This window comes from Bos grunniens, chromosome 22 (genome assembly GCF_055505025.1).
Source record: "Bos grunniens cultivar Pamir isolate PY7600 chromosome 22, Bosgru_T2T1.0, whole genome shotgun sequence".
Taxonomy (NCBI): Eukaryota; Metazoa; Chordata; class Mammalia; order Artiodactyla; family Bovidae; genus Bos; species Bos grunniens.
Window position 1 is genome coordinate 32,104,436 of NC_141186.1, and position 16,621 is coordinate 32,121,056.

The 16,621-nt window shown below is 37.9% G+C and overlaps 1 protein-coding gene across 14 annotated transcripts in view; it reads right to left on the reverse strand.

Moving 5' to 3' along the window:
- The window catches only part of MITF (melanocyte inducing transcription factor), a 229,092-nt gene that overhangs the window by 127,222 nt on the left and 85,249 nt on the right, over nt 1-16,621 (reverse strand). For 2 of the 14 annotated variants that reach the window (XM_086366848.1, XM_086366841.1), the window contains exon 2: nt 14,164-14,310. The exons of 11 other annotated variants lie outside the window; for them this stretch is intronic. The gene's annotated coding sequence lies outside the window, so the exon portion shown is untranslated. Of the gene's footprint in view, nt 1-4,532; nt 4,688-14,163; nt 14,311-16,621 lie in introns of those variants that run through there. One more of the 14 variants, XM_086366852.1, reaches the window with a different exon arrangement.

Genomic DNA, 16,621 nt, shown 5'->3' on the forward strand with positions numbered 1-16,621 from the left:
CCACTTTTTAACCAATGAATCCTTCTGATAAATATAAAACTCTCATGCTTTTCTTTAACGTTATTTGACAAATCAAAGTAAAAGCTACCTTGTGAAATGGCTTTTTTAACGACACTGCCCTCCTTCCTCATTGTTTCAGAGTATTCAGAATAACAGATGAACCTCTATCCTTCAGACAGTAATCCATAAATACTGGTTTTTCACAGAAGCAATCTGAGAAGCATTGAGTAGCATCATGCACAAGGTTAGATTCCCTGGTGAGGACCTGGAATGAGGTGCCTGTTAAGTTCAAGGTCATTTGCTTTACCAGATAGTCTATCTAGTAATAGGACTGAAGTTTGTGACTGTTGAAGAACCTGCCAGCCACGAGCCATACAAAAGTAGGACCAAATGTTTCCACAAAAAAGTAATTAAAAAAAGAACAAATTGTCCTGTATCTCTTCCAGGTCACGAACAAAAGGACACACAATCTCCAGGCCACACAGCGATGGTCCCTGGAAACGCTGGGGTGCTAAAAGGACTGTTGGGTTCCAAAGTAGGCTCTTGACATGCCTACAAGTGGTGCAATTTGATTTTATCTATTTCATATAGAGGTAGTTCTGTTACGATGCTCATTTGAAGATGCAAATCTGCTCAAACGTGACTGATACATCAGAGGGCAATTTGAGCATAACCCACATGAACTTGGTTTGGTCACCAAGGAACAGTAAGTGAACACAGAAAACCGCACCCCACTGAATCAAGTAGTGTACAAATACACAAGATGTACATACTGTAAACATCTGCCTGCTGCTTCAGTTACCATGTGTGTTACAGACCACAACCACCCAGTACTTTGCTACAACTTCCCACCCAATTTCAGACAAGCCTACTTGCACCACTTCACTACAGTATACAAGCTGCAACCCTTCCCACAACTCCCTTCACAAAAAAATACTAGGTCTTTTCAAGGCAAAACTTGAAAAGTTGTGTTGTATTTGCATACTGCTTAACCATTTAGCAAGTGTAAAACTCTAAGGTTTTTCTAAGGTTCCTATTTTTCCTTTATGTTCTTGATGAAGTTTTTGAGTATTGTGCACCTATAGACTATAGGGGCCCCTATAGACTCTGTACTGTATGATTTCCCATTATCTAGTGGTTTTTGTTTAAGTATTTTTTAGAAATGTGTATGTTTTGTTAGAGCAGATGATACTGGGATACTAAATGTTATTCAAGAAAGAAAAAATGATTTCATAAGTTTTCCTTGAAGCTGTCGTGTTGCCCAACTCCAGGCAACATCACTGACATCTGATGTGTATCATTTTCATTATAAATTAACTCAGCATTTAACAAATTATTATGTAAGGCCTAATATGTGCCACGAAAGAACTACATTTCAAAGGATTCATGTGCTCACTTTGGGAAAATACATGAAAGCAAAAAACTGTATAAAAAATAAAAATCATTCATCATCAAAATATGTAAACATTTTGATGTTCTTCCTTTCAGTCTTTTCTCTTTGCTCATATAAACACCACTATCCCTGCCACATGCACTATTTTGCTCGGCCTGTTTTATCTTAACTAGGCTTGAAAACTGGCCTGCCACTTCTTAACTAAATATGCTTACATTTCTTGAAAAAAAAAAAAAAAAAAACAAAGTGTTGCCAAGTTGACTCAATCATTTAACATTAACTGAGCAGGCACTATCTGCTGAGCAATGTGTTACATGCAAACGAGAATATTCAATAGATTGGGCTTAGCCACCCAGAGACTTTCTTAAAGTTTCCAAATCTGGCATAGTTGCAACATTTCTTACCCTTAGGATTAATTACTATTTTCGATCTAGTTCTAAGATTGGTTAAAAATATAAATTATATAAATAGCACATTTGGAAAAGAAAATGGACTTGTTATTATCAGCCGCCTGCAAATTACAGCTTTAAGAATTGCATTCTGCCCTTGTATCTGTCACCTTTTCAAATACTGTACCACCAGAATTAATGATACAAAACAAAGCTGTATTTGAATATTTCTAAGTAGTAAATACACACATTAAAATGTCATGAAGACTGCCTACTAATTTTCCCTCTTTATTTCTTCCAGGAAGGTTATTTTAAGATTTTATTTTGTGCGTGTGTGATGATGGATTTAGAGTTGAGTAAATTACAAGGAAGATAAAGATAGATACAGACACACCTAAATATCTGTGTGTGTGCATCAAAGACTGTGCTCAAATGTGTGTGTGTGTGTGTGTGTGTGTGTATTTTCTTGAGTTTTCTTTCCCACAAACTGAAATATACATGTCATTCTATATATTTAAGTTGAATTCGCTAACAAGCAACTAGGTGTGGAAAGCTATTTGGGGTTGCATTTTATCTTGTCAGTTGATGAGATGCTGAGAAAGACTAAGAAATGAGGGCAACAAGGACAAAACTCATTAGAGGTGAGATAATCCAGACACATAATATGCTCTGAAATCACTGATTTTACTCCTCTCTATAAAAATTTTAAAAATAAAACAATTATAATTTTTTTTAATTGACTACTTAGCTAAACCACTATTTAAGTTCCACACCAGGGGAGGGAGGGAACATTGGCAAAGGTCACAGGGTTACATCTTCAGGTGCCATTCAGGTGCCAGTCTTCACCACACTTCATGCTTCTCTGTCTCTCTCACTGAAAAAAGACCAATGTCTTATTATGATAGCCATTTCCAGGTGGTAGTGAGCTAAGCCTCTAGTCAAGATTCCTGTTCCTTTTAAAGTACCCATGTGTGTGTGACATGATGGATTAAATATTCCAGCTCGCCCCCAGCTTTTCTCAAACCTCATACCAATTCACCCTGAATACCCGTAGAAGCAGTCTTGGAAAGACTGCATTTGCAAAGGGACGAACGTGAACCCCCTAACTTTTCCACCAAAGCACGTTTCAGCCAAACAGCCACCTCCTTGCAAGCCCTGGAAGGAAGGCCTAGGAGAATGGTCTGAGTTCACCATCAGCAAGGGAGAGGTCTCCAGGCAGCCTCACATTTTATCTCACATTCTATTCTCTAATATCCCCTTGCTTTTATCGGCAGGAAACAGTTCTTAGGTTACTGACTAGTTGAATTATTGAGGCTTTTGTGCCTGTATCCCAAATATTAAAGAACTACGGATGCTCTGAAAAAGATGGGCCATATTAACCTCCAACCCCATGCAGCCCTTGGCACTAGGTTTCAGACTTCCACTAAGAACATAAATGCTTTGATTTTTTAAAAGCTCTAATGTGCATGTTAAAAAAAAAAAAAATCAACTCCAACCCCCTTACTCCTTTTTATCTATCAGTGTTTCTTGAGGAAGGGTTATATTTAGAGCAGATCAATTTTCCCCTTCATGGGTACTAAACATTAGTGGACAGAAATCTTGAGGCGCATCCCCTTCTGAGCCCACAGAGATGTCTCTGCCACTCGGAAAAGCTCTCAGCCCCGGACATGCCCCAGCCCTCACATCACAGTGACCTCCTCCAGCCCGACAGCTGGAGAGGAAGGGACATGGGCAATATAGCCACAAGCATGCCGGGCAGAGGTGCAACTGGGCTCCTCCAGCCCCTCGAGCCCAGGCTCATCGGTACCCTCCTCCATTTAGAGAGCTATTCAGACCCCATCATTCACCACAGTGTCCTGCTGCTGCTGCTGCTCCTAAAGAGATACAAAAAAGATAAAGTCCTTAACTGTGCTAGATACCGGAAGAAAAAAAAAAAAGCAGCCACAAAATGAAAACTGCCTTTTAAAAGTAGCTACGGTTAAACATTAAAAAAAAAAAAAAAAAGGAAAAATCACATGCTTTTGCTCCCCATACTACAGCTAATGAAAAGGGGCATTTAGTATCTAGTGGGAAAAGCAATGTTTTATAATTTCACCAACAACTACTACAAAGCTCATTTGTAAGAGCTTGGCGAATCCTTACTTCTTCTAACCTCAAGAATCAAACCTTCTCTGAGGTCAGAATCCAGGGACTTATTCTAATGTTGAATGTTCTCCTGAGTCCCTTTAAAAGAAAAAAAAAAGGAAAAATGAACTTCACATTGACTGATGCATGACATTGTTTTAATCCAAAAAAAATGTGCAAGTCGAAACCATTATAACATGTCATAAAGCATCAGTAATAGCCACTCAGCAAGAACTAAACCATTTTTAAGGTCATAAACAGGCACATACAGCACGCTACGCTAATTTATTAGAAACATCCTCTTGAAAAGAAAGGGTCACTGAGGGCTCTGGTTCAATCACACTGCTCTCCACACGCCAGCCACAGAACTTACATATGACCTTTGCAATTCCCCTTGCAAATCCTTTCAGCACTCAAGACATTTCACTTTAAAAACTAGGGGGAGGTGAGGTAAAGCCATAAAAACCAGTAGCAGGAGCACCAGAATATGCTGGAATAAGATAAATGTCTTTCTCACAGAAAGACACACAGGCACTGTTAACAAACGCAATCCAGTGCAAAAGGCAACGAGTCGGCTCTCCTTGACCACGTATATTTTAAACTCAGAAAAGCAAAAGCAGACTTACCCTGGGAAGCCATCCTATAGGCTGACTCAGTAAAGTAGCCTGTCGACAAGCCAAAAACAGCTACAAACCCGGGCTCCAAAAACTCACGGGGTTTAATCCTCTCATCCACCTACTGACCCCTGCTAGTACGTATGCATCTGGCTTTTGTTGAAGCCACTTCTGCAAACGTACAGAGGATGAGTAATCGTTCAGACTTCGTAAAACATGCCAAACCCATCACTAATAACAGTAGTTTCATTTACTCATCACATTTTTGAGTGCCTTGATTTTATTTTTTTAAGCAAAATTAGCGTTTTTGCTGATGTAAATTCTCTGTCACTAGACCATGCACACATTATCCAAAAGGCAATAGGCTGCATGATGTGTGCATAACGTTTTCTGGGTCCCTGTCAGCAGAGAGAAATGCTGAACTAATTTGTAAAGGCATAGTCTGTTTGATAAACTATCTTTTAACATGAATAATACCAATACTTTCCTAAATAAAACCTCCACCCAATTCTACTCTTTCATTGAAAAAGGCAATCACTTTATTATAATAATTACAAATATTAAAGAAGAAGATACTCAAGCATAAACTCATCTTTCACTGTCATCCCCATCCAATCCCTTATCTTAGAAAGAATTATGATTAACAATATTGAATGTATCGTTTCAGAAATTTCTATATACACAGTACACATCTGTATGCACCCACACACACACATACACACACAAACATTCTTCAGAATAACTCCTGGGGACTGATAAGTCTTGGATGTCAGAATTTTCTAGATTTCGTAACATATTAAAGTATATATAGAGTGTGATATCCCTAGAGAGATCAGGGCAACAGCTCATAATCAAATGTACTAACATTTCTGCCAGAAAACATGAATATTCAATTCAGTGAGATAATAAATACTATAAATAGCCTCGTGTCATTTCAGGTCAGGTAATTCTTCTAAATGAGATTTTAAAAAAATCATTCAATACTCAGAAACTTTTGAATTTTGGAACTGTGGATAAAGGATTTCAGCACTATGGGTTTTCTTCCAGTTACCAAGTTTTGAAAATGTTTCTTTAACAAAAATGGCTCATGATAAGAAATGTTTAAAATGTTTATGAATAAAATTAAAGTCACATGTAAAAATCCCACCACACACAGAGAACTGAGCTTTAATTCACTCATACTGAGTGCCTTCTGGGAGTACAGACTCAATACTCTTAGCAACTGAACAATAACAATAACACACTAAAAAATTAAGGCAAACACAAATCCTATTTTCTTTTTTAAAAAATTTTACTGGAGTATAGTTGGTTTACAATGTTGTGTTACTTTCAGGCATATAGCAAAGTGAATCAGTTATACATATATTCACTCTTTTGTACATTCTTTTCCCATATAGGCCATTACAGATTATTAAGTAGAGTTTCCTGTGCTACACAGTAGGTTCTTATTAGTTATCTATTTTTATATATGTAGTATGTACATGTCAGTTCCATCTCCCAATTTATTCCCCACTCCCCATCTCTTGGTAACCATAAGTCTGTTTCCTACATTCGTTCTTCTACTTGTTTTGTAAGAAAGTTCCATTTGGACCTGGGTTTTCTTTTAAGATTCTCTATATAAGCAATATCATGTAATATTTGTCTTTCTCTGACTTACTTCACTCAGTATGATAATCTCTAGGTCCATCCATGTTGCTGTAAATGGCATTATTTTGTTCTTTTTATTGCTGAGTAATATTCCATTGTATATACAGACCACATCTTCTTTATCCAATCCTTTGTTGATGGACATTTAGGTTGCTTCCGCGTCCTGGTTATTGTAAACAGTGCTGCAGCGAACACTGGGGTGCATGTATCTTTTTAAATTACGGTTTTCTCTAGGTATATGCCTAGGAATAGGATTGCTGGGTCATGTGGTGGCTCTACTTTTTGCTTTTTAAGGCAGCTCCATACTGTTCTCCATAGTGACTGGTATCAATTTACATTCCCACCAACCCTGTAGAAGGGTTCCCTTTTATTATTTTTTTTTAAATAGTAATATCTATCTTGAAAAAATTTTCCTGAAAAAGATATGAACTCTTTCATTTGCTCATTCATTGACTCAAACATTTATTTGAGCTTCTATTATAACCACAAACTGTGCTAAATACCAAGTACTTTGGTGGCCAAATGTAGCATATAAAACTACCAGACATCAGATTAAATCTGAGTTTCAAATAAACCATACATATTTCAGTATAGCATGTCCCACATTTGAGACATACATTTTTACAGATATAGTTTTTAAGTATTTGAGATATACTCACGCTTTTTATATGTTCCATATTTGGACAGATTTATATTAAAATATTACTCATTTTGATCTGAAACTCAAATTTTACTGGATATATGTCATGCACATGAAAGAGGCAGAGCCCTTGTCATCATGAACCCTCAGTCTAGCACTCAGGAGTGGACGAAGGCAGGTGGACAGGTAATAAATAGGCAAACAACTACACACAGAGTGTAAATAGAAAAAAAGGGCTATGGAGGTGATAAGTTGAGCAATTAAGATGGAAATGGCTTCCCTGGTGGCTCAGTGGTAAAGATTCTGCCTGCTAAGGCAAGAGATGAGGGTTTGATCTCCAGGTCGGGAAGATTTCCTGGAGAAGGAAATGGCAACCCAAGCCAGTATTGTTGCCTAAGAAATCCCTTGGACAGAGGATCCTGGCAGGCTACAGTCTATGGGGTCATAAAAGACTCAGACACGACTTAGCAACTAAAGATCAACTACAAGAAGGAAATAAAGAAGAACATGTATTTAAATACAGAGTTCTTTTTTTTTTTTTTTTTTTAATAGAGTTCTTAAGGAAAGGCTTGTCTAGGAAGCAAACTGAAGAAAGATCATGCTGAAGGAAATAACCTCATCGTAGTAGAGCAGTTTGCATAAGACTATGCCCGGTAGATGCTCAATAACTGCTCATTTATTCCTTGGCAGTGTCAGAACTTCATCTCCTGACTCACCCTTGTCTGGCCCTATGCCTTGAGATTAAGAGAGATAGTTAGAAAAGGTATATATTGACAGGGCTTCCCTGGTGGTTCAGACGCCACCAGAATCTGGTGCAATGTGGGACAGCCGGGTCCAATCCCTAGGTCAGGAAGACTCCGTGGAGAAGGAAATGGCAAGCCACACCAGTATTCTTGCTTAAAGAAATCCCATGGACAGAGGAGCCTGGCAGGCTACAGTCCATGGGTTCACAAAGAATCAGACACCACTGAGCGAATAACACTTTCACTTTCACACATATGTTGACCACCAACGGTTTCCTCCTTCAGAAAGTCTGGCAGCCACCATCTGTCTGCAAGCTCATGAGAGGTCCAGAGCCAGGACATCCCAGGACAGCCCTCTTGAATGCCTGATCCACAGAAACCATGGCAGATAATGAGATGATAGTTATTATTTTCAACCACTATGTTTTACTATGATTTGTTACACAGCAATAGTAACCAAGTGTTAGCAAGAATGGGGGCCACTCAGAACTCTCAGCCCCTGATGGTAGAAATATAAGTTGGGGCAACTGCCCTGGGAGGGTATTGGTGGTACCTAAGAAAGCAGACATACACACACCCAGAGCGCCACCCCCTCTTGCACTCCCAATGTCACTGCTACACTTTTGGGTCTCACCATTTCCCACAATACAGCCCCTTCCTCCCTTCTCTGCTGGATTTGCAACATCCCCACCACCAGTTATATACACAATCCCCAGACTGATATTCCTAAAGCTCGCCTTTCATCATGCCCATCTGCAGCTACAAAAGTCTTCCATAGCTAAACTTAATAAACATTTGCTGGTTGATTACTTGTAAGAATCGAATCTAGGGAGTTTTATTAACTTGGCATTGAGGATGAAAAGACAGAATGCAAATAACCCAGGCATTCAGAGTTTACAAGGCAGCTCCTTGAAATGCCCTCCAAAAGAAAGAAAAAAAAAAAAGAAACCATTGCCAGAAATTCCAACTGTTGTGAAATACTTATGTGGAAATACATCTCAAGGACCTATTGCTATCCATTCAAATAGAATGTCACCAAAAAAAGATTGAGTACTGTTATCATGGTGACAACCAAGATCAGATTTGCATAGCAAAGAATAAATTTCAAACCTGAAAGTTCTTCCATCACATGGAAAGTATAGACAAACAGTGTATAGAAAATGAAGAGGAAGAAAAAGAAAAAAAGGAAGAGAAGGGAGGACAACCTTTAACCTTCTCCAGAACGTTCTGTTAATGTTCTGCTCTTTGATGATTGTCTGGGACTGCATCATTAGTGGTGGTAACAATGGAAAGGAAAAACATAATAACTTTAAGAACCGTCATTTACTTTTGTGCCTGCCACATGCAGACATTAGGCTGAGCCTTAATATACTTATACTGTTATCAGAATTAATGCAATTATTATTATTATTATTATTCCCATTATACAGATGAAGAAACTGAGGTACAGAGATTGCTGGCCTCTCCAGCTTATCTAAGGTCTTAACCATGAACACTTGGAGGCTCCAGCATAAAGTAAGATTCAGCAACCAGTGAAAATCAGTAAGAAAAAGATGAAACTGCCTCATGGGAATAACTGACACATGGAAATAAAAATAAAATATTGAAAACACTGAAAGTTAATATATGGCAACATAAGAACTGAGATTCATGAAACCACAACCAACAGGATTGAAATACACATAGAGCAACACAAGGAATCTCAGTTAAACTGGCAGAATTGAAACTCCATGTTGTATACTTGGAAAGGAAGAATCAGATCCCATATTTATTCATTAAATTATTCAATGTATATCAAATATACACTGAACATATACTATGTGTTAGATACTGTTTGAAGCACTGGGGATACAACAGTGAAAGAAAGAAAGAAAGTGAAGTCGTTCAGTCGTGTCCGACTCTTTGGGACCCCATGAACTGCATGGATATGAGTTGGACTATAAAGAAAGCTGAGCGCCGAAGAATTGATGCCTTTGAACTGTACTGTTGGAGAAGACTCTTGAGAGTCCCTTGGACTGCAAGGAGATCCAACCAGTCCATCCTAAAGGAGATCAGTCCTGGGTGTTCATTGAAAGGACTGATGTTGAAGCTGAAACTCCAATACTTTGGCCACCTGATGCAAAGAGCTGACTCATTTGATAAGACCCTGATGCTGGGAAAGATTGAGGACAGGAAGAGAAGGGGACAACAGAGGATAAAATGGTTGGATGGCATCACCGATTCAATGGACATGAGTTTGGGTAAAATCTGGAAGTTGGTGATTGACAGGGAGGCCTGGCATGCTGCAGTTTACGGGGCCGCAAAGAGTCAGACACAACTGAGTGACTGAACTGAATTGAACTGAACTGTAGCCTACCAGGCTCCTCTGTCCATGGGATTTTCCAGGCAAGAGTACTAGAGTGGGTTGCTGTTTCCTTCTCCAGGGGATCTTCCCAACCCAGGTATCGAACCTGGGTCTCCTGCACTGTAGACAGATGTTTTACCATCTGAGCCACCAGGGAAGTCACTATACAACAGTGAACAAGGAGACAAAAGTTTCTACTTCTATGCAACATTTGGGTGAGAAAGGGCATATGGGCAATAAAGTTAGTAAATAACGAAGTCATCTAAGATACTAAAGACAGCAACATCTGTTAAAGACAGCAACTTCCAGGATAAAAATAAAGCACTAAGGACCAAGATAGGGACAGGAGAGGGACGTTATTTTGAACAGTAGCCAGGGTAAGCCCAGAGTGTAACAATAGGGCAAAAGCTTAAAGGAGGAGAGGAGATGAGCTCTGTGGATGGTTGGAGGTCAAGCATCCCAGGTGGGGCCAGGCCTGGCACACTGGAGCCTCAGTGAGGAGGCAGGTCTAGTCACTGCAGGAAAAGACTAAGGGAGAAAAGAAGAGACAACCAGATGAAGTAACAGGATCCAAACTGCAAAAGGCTCTTGGCCACTGGATATCCGTGATTCTTCAGCTTTGAGGGTCATGAATTATTTGTATAAGCTGAGGAAAGCTAGAAGACCTCATCCCAAAAAGTGCACATACCCTAAATGCCTGTCCTAATTTCAGAAAGCTGACATCTCTGTCTTAGACTCCCAGGATCTGAACAACATCCTACAGGAGATCGTAGTTCCTCCAGCTGAAACAAAGAAACAGCTTGGAACAAACTCTGTATTTAATGACATCCCAAAGGCAGACAGCATTTCAGGACAATGGACACCAAGGTTCCTCCAGGCTCTGAGGCTTTGCTTGTTCCATTATCCTCAACAATTTGCGGAGGTCATGCTCAAGCACCAAGAGCCCTGAGAGAAGCCAACTACATGTGTTCCCTGGGGACTTTCCGTTAGTCACAGGGTTCAAACACAAAACTACATCAATAGTGACCTTAATATCCATAGAGTAGAGGAATGCATGCAGTCATAGCCCAAGGGGAACTGGGTGCACTTGGACACAATCAACCGTCTTGCAGTTCATACGTGTGTGTGTGTGTACACAAATGTGTACACATATACTGATATATTCCAGTTCTTTTATAGAAGCTAGAAGAGAAGAGAAATTGTTTTTTGTTTTGTTCCATTTTGTTTTGTTACTGATGAATTCCCAATGCTTAAAACAGTATCTGATCCACAGTTAAATGCTCAATAAATAAAGAATGGCTGAATGAATGATCAAATTCTTTGGACTTATTTGCAAATAAATAATTTGCAAATAAGTCCAAAGAATTTATTTGAAAATAAATTTGCTAAGAAATAAATTATTTGCAAAGAAATAAATACTTCTTTGCAAATCACTCTAAGAAATCAGAGGCTCAAAACATTATAATTAAACAGACAGAACAGCTACATTGGAAATGTTAGGGGATATGGTTAACTAGGGATTAGAAAAGCTTGATGCAACAAGAGCGCAGTATTCCATGTCCTAAATCACGCCTATGTAAGAAAATATACAATGGAGAAAAGACAATCTCTTTAACAAGTGGTACTGGGGAAACTGGTTAATCACCTGTAAAAGAATGAACAGTTTCTAACACCTTACACAAAAATAAACTCAAAATGGATTAAAGATCTAACTGTAAGATCAGAAACTATAAAACTCCTAGAGGAAAACATAGGCAAAACACTCTGACATAAATCACAGCAAGCTCCTCCATGACCCACCTCCCAGAGTAACGGAAATAAAAGCAAAATAAACAAATGGGACCTAAGTAAACTTAGCTTTTGCACAATGAAGGAAACTATAAGCAAGGTGAAAAGACAGCCTTCAGAATGGGAGAAAATAATAGCAAACGAAGCAACTGACAAAGGATTAATCTCAAAAATATACAAGCAGCTCATGTAGCTCAATACCAGAAAAACAAACGACCCAATCAAAAAGTGGGAAAAAGACATAAACAGACATTTCTCCAAAGAAGACATACAGATGGATAACAAACATATGAAAAGATGCTCAACATCACTCATTATCAGAGCAATGCAAATCAAAACTACAGTGAGGTACCATCTCACGCCAGTGAGAATGGCTACTATCAACAAGTCTACAAATAATAAATGCTGGAGAGCATGTGGAGAGGTGGAGTGTTTCCACCTCTTACACTGTTGGTGGAAACACAAACTAGTACAGCCACTATGGAGAATAGTGTGGAGATTACTTAAAAAACTCTGCCGTATGACCCAGCAATCCCACTGCTGGGCATACACAACGAGGAAACCAGAAGGGAAAGTGACACATGTACCCCAATGTTCATCGCAGCACTGCTTACAATAGCCAGGACAGGGAAGCAACCTAGATGCACACTGGAAGACTAATGGATAAGAAAGCTGTGGTACATATACACAATGTAATATTACTCAGCCATTAAAAAGAACACATTTGAATCAGTTCTAATGAGGTGGATGAAACTGGAGCCTATTATACAGAGTGAAGTAAGTCAGAAAGAAAAACACCAATACAGTATATTAACGCATTTATATGGAATTTAGAAAGATGGTAACGACGACCCTATATGCGAGATAGCCAAAGAGACAAAGATATAAAGAGCAGACTTTTGGACTCTGTGGGAGAAGGCGAGGGTGGGATGATATGAGAGAATAGCACTGAAACATGTATATTACCATATGTGAAATAGATGACCAGTCCAAGTTCGATGCATGAAACAGGGCACTCAAAGCCAGTGCACTGGGACAACCCTGAGGGATGGGATGGGGAGGAAGGGGGGAGGGGGATTCAGGATGGGGGACATATGTATACCCGTGGCTGATTCATGTCAATGTATGGCAAAAACCACCACAATACTGTAAAGTAATCAGCCTCCAATTAAAATTAATTAATTAATTTTAAAAAGATTAGAAATTATACCACCTTTCTGCCTTGGTGGAAACCTCTCACGGACGTTTCTCACCAATGCTTCTCAAACCATTTGCAATTTGTGGTTTGCATCACTTTATCTGTTTTTTATTTTTTTTTATTTCAAATCCAACACAGACCAATACTTTTGTAAACTACAATAAAATTGAATTCTAAAACAACTGAAAAACAAAACAAACACACACACAAATATGCAAGCCCAAATCTGTATGAGAATCAAGAGACCTAAAATCACTCTCTCCAATTGCTATAAAGGTTTCTGAACACTCAATACCTGTTCACATCTCATTGATGACTGACAAGCAGTTCATGAACCACTCTAATCCATGGATCATACTCGCAGTAGCAAGACTCAGATCACAAAACACATAGATAGACATACATGTATGTTGGAGATTCCAGCATTCAATTCAGATGCTAATAATGCATTTGCTTTTCAGCTGATAGAGAAAAATAGTGTTCTGCTTCTTAATACATTTCTGTCAGATACTTATTTCAACTATCTAGGAATAAAATTAACAAGTCCATAATGCTCATAATATCAAACTCCAAGAATACATTAAAATGCTGACTACACCTCACTTAAAAATTATCCCAAGATTTAAGCACAAAAATTAGAAACAGATTGTTCATTTTATAATAGATCCTACATTATGTAGAATGATTATAATGAGATGTGTTTCGTGTATTTAAATAAGATGGTGATTTTATATTAATCCATTTATAAAATATGGTCTTTATATATTTATCTTCTATATTTATATCTGCAGCTTTACAGAAACATATTTATTGTGCAAACTAGTATCAAGAGGTTTTTAAAATGCTACTAAAATGATACACAAAACATTTGGCCAAAAAAACACTGGGCCACAAATGTTTTCCTTTACCTATTCTAAGCTTGTTAACATTACCTATTTGAAAATTATCATATATACATATAATCTAAATAAAATAAGATTAAATATAATTTATAAACAAAACTGATGTATGACACTCCTAAGAAGTAAACAGGCTGTCCTTTTCTGTTTTCATTAAAATAGCTTAAGACTGAGGAGGGATACTAGCCAATCTTCTTAAATTATCCTTTGTCTAAAAATACGACCTTTGAAACTATATAAACATAATCCTGAAATTTCTCGTCATTCACAAAGCTTCCTTAAATCAGGATGAGTTAATGATTTTCACCAAAGTCCAACTAAACATTGGATTAGTGCATTCCAGAGGAAATCCTACTTGAGGCTAAACACAAAGTCAGTACTCACTGAAGTGGCACCCAGGAGTAGACTCCACCTTTGGGCCAATTATAAATGAAGGCGGGAACAATCCTGATGGTACTCCTAACAGAAATTTTCTAGAGGTGGGATTCAAGACAGTTGCCTTCAAGTTCCACAGTGCTTCTATCATATCATCTGGCAGGAGGAGTAAATGGTTATTGAATTACAGAAGGAAACTGTGATTCCTCATTTCTTACAGGTCACTGAGGCTCAGGCATACAAACCTTTTATTGCAAGGATTTTGCATCTTTGGGCAAAGCAAAAAAAAAAGCAAATGTTATTCTAATGGCGAGCCTACATGGCAAAAACTGAGACGATAACTCAAGAATGAAATCTGCTAAAAACTTTTCTTCAATCCCTGCCCCTACACCTGGATTATAACAGGCAGGCAATGAGTATAGCATGGAGAAAGGAAGAGAGAAGATAAAGATGCAAAACAAACAAGTACAAGCTCTGAAAAACATGAAAACATGATGCACAAGCAACAGAATGCAGACAGTGAATTATCTTGATGCTTTGTTACAATTTAAAAAACATTAACTTGAAAAATACTAACAACTTCTATTCTTTGACAGCTTATTATATATCAAGTACTGTGCAAAGCATCCATCATTTCAAACAATTTTTCCAAAATTCTGAAACACTAGTCATGATGCTCATTACAAATAAGGAGACAGGCTTAAGGATGTAAATAACTTGACTAGGATCAAAGTTAGTATGTTTGTCTAATTTCAAGCTTTTGCCCTAAACCTCACACTTCTCTATCTTCTAATGTCAAAACATTAAAAAATAATAATGAAGACAAATGTTCATACTTGTAAATGCCCCAAACTAAAAAACTCCCTAAATGCCCATCAACAGGAGAATGGGTAAATCCCCCCCAAAAAAATGTATTTGAAGGAATACCATATAATCATGAAAAAACCAACTCTACCCACAGGAGCCCAGATGAATTTCTCAAACATAACCATGATGAATAAAGGCCAGGCACAGGCAAGTGCCTAAATATGACTGAATCCATTTCTATAAAGCACAAAACTGGCAAAGTTAATCTATGCAGTTATGAATCAGGGTGGTAGCTACTGTAGGGTGGGGTGATGACTAAAGAGTACAGGAAGGGAGCATCAAGTGCAGATATCACCTGATTAATTGATCTGAGAGCTGGATAACAGGAGTTCAATTTACCAAAAAAAAGCCATCATTCTATACATTTAAAGTAAGTATGCTTTTCTCTACATACATTACACTTCAATAAAATACTTTTTATCAAAAGAAGATGCACCTCCTTAAGGCATTTTCTACTTTATCCTTTTAATGTATTTAGACTCAAATATTCTTTAATAAAGCACTCTATATTTTCCCATGCTTTAGAAATCTTAAGTACAAATATAAGAAAATAAATCATTTGAAGAATGATATAATACCATCTATAGCAACATGGATGAAGCTAGAGATTATCATATTAAGTGAAATAAATCAGACAAATATCACATATCACTTAGATGCAGAATCTAAAAATAAATGCTACACATGAATTTATTTACAAAAAAGGAATAGACTCACAGACACAGAAAACAAACAGATGGTTACCAAAGGGAATAGAGGAGGGAGAGGAGAAGATAAATCCGGAATGTAGGATTAACATACACACACTACTGTATATATGAAACAGATAAACAACAAGCACCTACTATATAGCACAGGGAACTATATTCAGTATTTTACTAACCCATTAGTGGAAAATAACCTGAATGTATATGTATGTGTGTGTGTATATATATATATATATATATATATATATAAAAAACTGAATCACTTTGCAGTACACTTGAAATGAATGCAACATTGTAAATTAACTGTACTTCAATTATAAAGTAATTATAAAAAAGAAAAATCATTAGAGATTTGAACGTAAATAAATTGGAGTTGGGGGGAAACAACTGACTAGAAGTTAAAGAAAAATCTGTCTTGGTGTATTCCCCTGCTGTCTCAGTGCACACTCTTGAGAGGAAGGCATTTAACCTCACCAGTGATCAGCTTCCTCATCCAAAAATGGACGAAATCCCAATAACCTTCAATGGCACCTCATTCTAGTCCTCTTTTTTTTTTTTCCTGAACTCTACTCTTGCTCGTATCACACTGATGCAGCATTCACACAGAAAACGGGAACTGCTTGCAACCCTATCACATGATACAAGGGTAGAAGGAAGCAGACTTGACACATACATTTAATCAACCTCTGATTATCCATGTAGATATTACAGCCCTGCAGACACTCCCCAGGAACTGAATTAAACCACTCACCACTGGGTCCCACAGCAGCTTTGTTCACATATCCTGAAGCTCCCACACAAAGCAGAATGGTCAGTAGGTCCATCAAAGCCTTGCGTGGATTTTTAACTCTAGGATCATCAGCACCCTACGGTCCACAGGGTCGCAAAGAGTT